Source organism: Apostichopus japonicus, chromosome 6 (assembly GCF_037975245.1).
Source record: "Apostichopus japonicus isolate 1M-3 chromosome 6, ASM3797524v1, whole genome shotgun sequence".
NCBI lineage: Eukaryota > Metazoa > Echinodermata > Holothuroidea > Aspidochirotida > Stichopodidae > Apostichopus > Apostichopus japonicus.
Genome location: NC_092566.1, coordinates 14,273,917 through 14,282,737, shown reverse-complemented (window position 1 = coordinate 14,282,737; position 8,821 = coordinate 14,273,917). Strand labels below are relative to the sequence as shown.

General features: G+C 36.7%; 1 long non-coding RNA gene across 1 annotated transcript; it reads right to left on the bottom strand.

Annotated features, from left to right (window-relative positions):
• Positions 1 to 6,292: 6,292 nt before the first annotated feature.
• LOC139969061 (uncharacterized) lies at positions 6,293 to 8,763 on the bottom strand. The gene is made up of 3 exons (XR_011793643.1): positions 8,465 to 8,763; positions 7,447 to 7,562; positions 6,293 to 6,608 (listed from the first exon to the last, which is right to left on the bottom strand). It is a non-coding gene; the product is annotated as an uncharacterized lncRNA (long non-coding RNA).
• Positions 8,764 to 8,821: the final 58 nt, after the last annotated feature.

The window sequence follows — 8,821 nt, the reverse complement described above, 5'->3', positions numbered from 1 at the left end:
GTACACGCTTTTCCCGAGAACAAAAGTGGCATTCGACGAAGCTTTAGTCATTTAAATTTTTTATGAAATTTCGTCAAAATATGGTTATTAAATTTCATGTTTCCATGATAATATGAGTGTTTTCACTACTCTTATCACCTGGAGACGAATCAAAAGGACGCCACACACCTCAGGTACAATTTTGGGAAGAATTAAAAAAGTCGTGATTTTGACCAAAATCGAACAAAATCATTAGGGTATAGCCTTACAAATTAGTCGAATTTGGGTCAAAAATGGAAGTTTACAAATTCCTGTCATCATACGTATAACGGATTCCCAGCACCCAGGACACGCTTTTCCCGAGAACAAAAGTGGCATTCGACGAACCTTTAATCATTTAAATTTGATATGGAATGGCGTCGAGATATGGTTTTTACATTTCATTTTTCAACCAAAATATGAATGTTTATACTACTCTTATCATCTGGAAACGAATCGAAAGGACGCCACACACCTCAGGTACAATTTTGGGAAGAATTAAAAAAGTCGTGATTTTGGCCAAAATCGAACAAAATCATTAGGGTATAGCCTTAAAAATTAGTCGAATTTGGGCCAAAAATGGAAGTTTTCAAATTCCTGTCAGGATACGTATAACGGAATCCCAGCACCCAGGACACGCTTTTCCCGAGAACCAAAGTGGCATTCGACGAACCTTTAGTCATTTGATATGAAATGGCGTCGAGATATGGTTATTAAATTTCATTTTTCAACCAAAATATGAATCGAAATCGAATCGAAAGGACGCCACACACCTCAGGTACAATTTTGGGAAGAATTAAAAAAGTCGTGATTTTGACCAAAATCGAACAAAATTATAAAGGTAAAAACCTTACAAATTAGTCGAATTTGGGCCAAAAATGGAAGTTTTCAAATTCCTGTCAGGATACGTATAACGGATTCCAAGCACCCAGGACACGCTTTTCCCGAGAACAAAATTGGCATTCGGAGAACTTTTAATGGCGTCGAGATATGGTTATTAAATTTCATTTTCCCACCACAATATGAGTGTTTTTACTACTCTTATCAGCTGGAACCGAATGAAAAGGGCGCCACACACCTCAAGTACAATTTTGGGAAGAATTAAAAAAGTCGTGATTTTGACCAAAATCGAACAAAATCATAAGGGTATAGCCTTAAAAATTAGTCGAATTTGGGCCAAAAATGGAAGTTTTCAAATTCCTGTCAGGATACGTATAACGGATTCCAAGCACCCAGGACACGCTTTTCCCGAGAACAAAAGTGGCATTCGACGAACCTTTAGTCATTTGATATGAAATGGCGTCGAGGTATGGTTATTAAATTTCATTTTTCCACCACAATATGAGTGTTTTTACTATTCTTATCAGCTGGAAACGAATCGAAAGGACGCCACACACCTCAGGTACAATTTTGGGAAGAATTAAAAAAGTCGTGATTTTGACCAAAATCGAACAAAATCATAAGGGTATAGCCTTAAAAATTAGTCGAATTTTGGCCAAAAATGGAAGTTTTCAAATTCCTGTCAGGATACGTATAACGGATTCCAAGCACCCAGGACACGCTTTTCCCGAGAACCAAAGTGGCATTCGACGAACCTTTAGTCATTTGATATGAAATGGCGTGGAGGTATGGTTATTAAATTTCATTTTTCCACCACAATATGAGTGTTTTTACTATTCTTATCAGCTGGAAACGAATCGAAAGGACGCCACACACCTCAGGTACAATTTTGGGAAGAATTAAAAAAGTCGTGATTTTGACCAAAATCGAACAAAATCATAAGGGTATAGCCTTAAAAATTAGTCGAATTTTGGCCAAAAATGGAAGTTTTCAAATTCCTGTCAGGATACGTATAACGGATTCCAATCACCCAGGACACGCTTTTCCCGAGAACAAAAGTGGCATTCGACGAACCTTTAGTCATTTGATATAAAATGGCGTCGAGGTATGGTTATTAAATTTCATTTTTCCACCACAATATGAGTGTTTTTACTATTCTTATCAGCTGGAAACGAATCGAAAGGACGCCACACACCTCAGGTACAATTTTGGGAAGAATTAAAAAAGTCGTGATTTTGACCAAAATCGAACAAAATCATAAGGGTATAGCCTTAAAAATTAGTCGAATTTGGGCCAAAAATGGAAGTTTTCAAATTCCTGTCAGGATACGTATAACGGATTCCAAGCACCCAGGACACGCTTTTCCCGAGAACAAAAGTGGCATTCGACGAACCTTTAGTCATTTGATATGAAATGGCGTCGAGGTATGGTTATTAAATTTCATTTTTCCACCACAATATGAGTGTTTTTACTATTCTTATCAGCTGGAAACGAATCGAAAGTACGCCACACACCTCAGGTACAATTTTGGGAAGAATTAAAAAAGTCGTGATTTTGACCAAAATCGAACAAAATCATAAGGGTATAGCCTTAAAAATTAGTCGAATTTTGGCCAAAAATGGAAGTTTTCAAATTCCTGTCAGGATACGTATAACGGATTCCAATCACCCAGGACACGCTTTTCCCGAGAACAAAAGTGGCATTCGACGAACCTTTAGTCATTTGATATAAAATGGCGTCGAGGTATCGTTATTAAATTTCATTTTTCCACCACAATATGAGTGTTTTTACTATTCTTATCAGCTGGAAACGAATCGAAAGGACGCCACACACCTCAGGTACAATTTTGGGAAGAATTAAAAAAGTCGTGATTTTGACCAAAATCGAACAAAATCATAAGGGTATAGCCTTACAAATTAGTCGAATTTGGGCCAAAAATGGAAGTTTTCAAATTCCTGTCATCATACGTATAACGGATTCCCAGCACCCAGGACACGCTTTTCCCGAGAACAAAAGTGGCATTCGGAGAACCTTTAATGGCGTCGAGATATGGTTATTAAATTTCATTTTTCAACCAAAATATGAATGTTTATACTACTCTTATCAGCTGGAAACGAATCGAAAGGACGCCACACACCTCAGGTACAATTTTGGGAAGAATTAAAAAAGTCGTGATTTTGACCAAAATCGAACAAAATCATAAGGGTATAGCCTTAAAAATTAGTCGAATTTTGGCCAAAAATGGAAGTTTTCAAATTCCTGTCAGGATACGTATAACGGATTCCAAGCACCCAGGACACGCTTTTCCCGAGAACCAAAGTGGCATTCGACGAACCTTTAGTCATTTGATATGAAATGGCGTCGAGGTATGGTTATTAAATTTCATTTTTCCACCACAATATGAGTGTTTTTACTATTCTTATCAGCTGGAAACGAATCGAAAGGACGCCACACACCTCAGGTACAATTTTGGGAAGAATTAAAAAAGTCGTGATTTTGACCAAAATCGAACAAAATCATAAGGGTATAGCCTTAAAAATTAGTCGAATTTTGGCCAAAAATGGAAGTTTTCAAATTCCTGTCAGGATACGTATAACGGATTCCAATCACCCAGGACACGCTTTTCCCGAGAACAAAAGTGGCATTCGACGAACCTTTAGTCATTTGATATAAAATGGCGTCGAGGTATGGTTATTAAATTTCATTTTTCCACCACAATATGAGTGTTTTTACTATTCTTATCAGCTGGAAACGAATCGAAAGGACGCCACACACCTCAGGTACAATTTTGGGAAGAATTAAAAAAGTCGTGATTTTGACCAAAATCGAACAAAATCATAAGGGTATAGCCTTAAAAATTAGTCGAATTTGGGCCAAAAATGGAAGTTTTCAAATTCCTGTCAGGATACGTATAACGGATTCCAAGCACCCAGGACACGCTTTTCCCGAGAACAAAAGTGGCATTCGACGAACCTTTAGTCATTTGATATGAAATGGCGTCGAGGTATGGTTATTAAATTTCATTTTTCCACCACAATATGAGTGTTTTTACTATTCTTATCAGCTGGAAACGAATCGAAAGTACGCCACACACCTCAGGTACAATTTTGGGAAGAATTAAAAAAGTCGTGATTTTGACCAAAATCGAACAAAATCATAAGGGTATAGCCTTAAAAATTAGTCGAATTTTGGCCAAAAATGGAAGTTTTCAAATTCCTGTCAGGATACGTATAACGGATTCCAATCACCCAGGACACGCTTTTCCCGAGAACAAAAGTGGCATTCGACGAACCTTTAGTCATTTGATATAAAATGGCGTCGAGGTATCGTTATTAAATTTCATTTTTCCACCACAATATGAGTGTTTTTACTATTCTTATCAGCTGGAAACGAATCGAAAGGACGCCACACACCTCAGGTACAATTTTGGGAAGAATTAAAAAAGTCGTGATTTTGACCAAAATCGAACAAAATCATAAGGGTATAGCCTTACAAATTAGTCGAATTTGGGCCAAAAATGGAAGTTTTCAAATTCCTGTCATCATACGTATAACGGATTCCCAGCACCCAGGACACGCTTTTCCCGAGAACAAAAGTGGCATTCGGAGAACCTTTAATGGCGTCGAGATATGGTTATTAAATTTCATTTTTCAACCAAAATATGAATGTTTATACTACTCTTATCAGCTGGAAACGAATCGAAAGGACGCCACACACCTCAGGTACAATTTTGGGAAGAATTAAAAAAGTCGTGATTTTGGCCAAAATCGAACAAAATCATTAGGGAATAGCCTTATAAATAAGTCGAATTTTGGCCAAAAATGAAAGTTCTCAAATTCCTGACAATATACGTATAACGTACTCCCAGCACCCAGGACACGCTTTTCCCGAGAACAAAAGTGGCATTCGACGAACCTTTAGTCATTTGATATGAAATGGCGTCGAGATATGGTTATTAAATTTCATTTTTCCACCACAATATGAGTTTTTATACTACTCTTATCAGATGGAAACGAATCGAAAGGACGCCACACACCTCAGGTACAATTTTGGGAAGAATTAAAAAAGGCGTGATTTTGGCCAAAGTCGAACAAAATTATAAAGGTAAAAACCTTACAAATGAGTCGAATTTGGGCCAAAAATGGAAGTTTTCAAATTCCTGTCAGGATACGTATAACGGATTCCAAGCACCCAGTGCATGCCTTTCCTGAGAACAAAAGTGGCATTCGACATATGGTTATTAAATTTCATTTTCCACCAAATATGAGTGTTTATATTACTGTTATCAGCTGGAAACGAATCAAATTAGTCTTACAAATTCACCTTACAAATTAGTCGAATTGGGCCAAAAATGAAAGTTCTCAGATTCCTGTCAGGATACGTATGACGGACTCCCAGCACCCAGGACACGCTTTTCCCGAGAACAAAAGTGACATTCGACGAAGCTTTAGTCATTTAAATTTGATATGAAATCGTGTCGAGATATGGTTATTATATTTCATTTTTCCACCAAAATATGAGTTTTTATACTACTCTTATCACCTGGAAACGAATCAAAAGGGCGTCACACACCGCAGGTACAATTTTGGGAAGAATGAAAGAAGTCGTGATTTTGGCCAAAATCATATGGGCCTTACAAATTAGTCGAATTTGGGCCAAAAATGAAAGTTCTCAAATTCCTGTCAAGATGATATGACGGTCTCCTCGCACCCCAGTTCACGCTTCTCTAGAGACAAATGTAGCATTCGACGAAGTTTTAGTCATTTAAATTTGTAATGAAATGGATTCAAGATATGGTTATTAAATTTCATTTTTCCACCAAAATATGAGTGTTTATACATGGAAAGGAATCAAAAGGACGGCACACACCGCATGTACAACTTTGGGAAGAATTTAAAAGTCGTGATTCATCATGAGACTTAAACATAAGTTAACAGCTGTGGTAAGTGTGCTCTTGGGAATGGGCTTCCGTTCAATTAATACAAATGCTTGTTTTGGTTTATACCCCTCCTTAGCAGACCACCAAGACAATATGTTGTTTACAATATACTTCCGATATTATACTACACAAATTTGATGCATTTATACTGCGAATGCATCCATCCCATTGGAGTTTGGTAAACTTAACATACCCTGTGGGTAAACTAGCAGTCCCAAACCAATCCAAGGTCAATAACATAGGTTGCAAAATAAAGAAAACAAAACATTATCATCAATGTGAAGCCATGACATCACACCTCCTTGCTTCAAGTTTACTTCTGGTGTAAAATGTGACAATTTCAGCTGCTGATATCTCGAGAACAGAACTTAGGGAATTGAATGAAAGTTCCACCAGAATGATCAACTTAAGTTCCTCTTTAACATTTCAAAATAAATTTGGGTCTGGACTATTCTTTTAACCCCCCCCCCCCCGCCCCAAGAAACATATCTATAACTGAAGGAAAACAAAAGTAGGGTTACACTGTTCTAATCACATTGTCGCCACAAAAGCTCGGAAAGAGCTGAGACCACAACTCTTACGATACCAAGACCATACACCTCACTTCGTATGAACTCCCATGCAGTTGGTACTTGATATCCAGTACATAATGAGACTTAAAGAATACGTTAACAGCTGGAGGATGGGCTACAGTCCAATTATTACAAATGCTAGCTTCGGTTTATACCGCTCCGAGCCAAGTGCCAGAACAAAAGGTTATCGATGGTCTTCGTTAGAAATTTTGCAATAATACTCTGCCAAACTGATCAACCTGAAATTTGAAGAAACAGGGAAATTCATCTTTCAAAAACACAAATAAAGAGGATATTATAAAGAATGTGGAGAAAACCATGATCATCCTTTAAAAAGTGGGTCTAAATGTGGAAAGAATCATCAATTAAAATAAGAACAAAATAGTCCTCCTGATTTGTCAAGAAAATCCTAAAAAGTTGGTTTACAAGAAGGTGAACTGGAACAACATTGGTGCCGTAGTTCATAGGGTCACTAGTACATATAACATTAAAAAGAATGTTCTTAAATAATAACTTCACACTACAAGCTTACCAAATGGTGAAATGTTAATGGATATAATCTATCCACTATATATCTTACAAATACTTCATGTTGGTTACTTTAGTTGTTCTACCCTGAGGCATAGGTTCAGGTTGGTGGTTCTGGTTGCTTCGGCAAAACATATGTTCTACACTTTTTCAATTATCTGAATCATTATAACCATGAGCAAAAGCTTCTAGACTTATTTGTGGAACAGTCACTGTTACGGTACACTTCACATAAGGAGAATGATGTAATGATAATGAGGTTGACAATTAATGGAAATAAATCATGTACTAAAAGCATCGTCTTTTATTAATGTGTAATCCACAGTTTTGAAGCACACCTTCATTGTTTTCTCAACTTTTCAGACTAAAGGATGGTTTGAGGGTGTGGACCACCCATTCACCTAGTTATGTCATCACTGCGTATGTGATGCCACTGCTGTTTGAGTTATATTAAAAATGTTTGGATCTAATATTGAATCATTACCGTTGCATATTGCTCAGATTAATATTCCACTTTACTACAAATGTATAAACATCAATACAACTCACAGGATGGAAATCAATAACAGCATGCACTGAATACAGCAGGGTACACTTGTCTTTCTTTTCACTTCAGAAATGGAACAGAACTGGCAAGAGGTCAAATGCAAGGTTCCTCTTCTCAGCTGAAAGAAAGGCAAAGAATAATACCAAGATATAAATTCAATAAGTTTCAGTGAATCAAGACATGTTGAAAAAAACTATGCTATACATGTTTTTTTTTTGTTCATGTCGTGAACTGTTAATAAAGTTTTGAAAAGTGAAAAAGAATGGTAGACTCTCCCGAACTCAGTGACAAGACTGGTTAAACGAAAGCTCGAGAAAATGCTATCGTTATGCCATAGCCCCTTATGGAACTCTGTACTTAACCCCATAACGTACACAGTACTTTATAATATTTTTTAAGACATTTTTATGTGATAAACAATTCTCCATGAGTCCTGCAACAATATTTGAAAGCAATTTGTTATATTTTGCTAATAACTCCGCAACCGAAAGTCAGAATTTATTAATACTTGGTATTAATGTGTTGGTACCGTAGATAGTAGGTACATCGTAACATATGTTCAAGTTGATATTATGCATACTTATTAGGGGCGGGGCTTAAGTTTATTTTCACTAAAATAGCTTGTAAACACGGTAACTAAATAGTAAATATAGTGAGTATAAACATAGTGAGTAAAAGAGCTCTATTGATTTTGGTGCTCATCTCAAGAATATTAATGAGGTCACAGGGTCATATGTAAACATTTTCAGAATTGAAACATACTCAGTGTTAAGGTGTTGGTAGATAGCGGGAACATGATAATGTATGTTCAATGTGATATTATGCACATTTATTAGGGGGCAGGGCATGAGTTGATTTTGATTAAAACAAAATAGGTCCACAGCCAGTGAAAGAACCATGCTGATCAATTTGATCAACAATGACGAAAGCTTGGGTTTATAATCTCAATTGGCAAAGAATCACAATAAGCCCACTGGCTTTCTGGTTTTACTAGATATGGAAACTAGCAGGCCAAATTACGTGTTTCATTTTTTTCTTCAGGCTGATTTGCTGCAGACCTGCCAGAAACTGAGGAATTGTCAACACCTTTGTATAAAAAAGAAACAGCTCAGCATTACATTGCGCATCAAGAACAATACAATAGAGTATTTTTGTGAGATGCTGCAACTGCATCTGTCAGATATGTTTTGCACATGGGCTTAGTAATAAGGGATACAGTGGTTAATGTCACTTTCATTTGTTATAAAGTTCTTAATTAAAATTCATACAGGTTACAAGCTATGGCAAGTTAGCAACACCAACTTTCATTCAAACAGCAAATGAATGAATTACCATATGTGCAAGGGTCTTGTAGTAGTGGTCAATGTGTGACAAAAT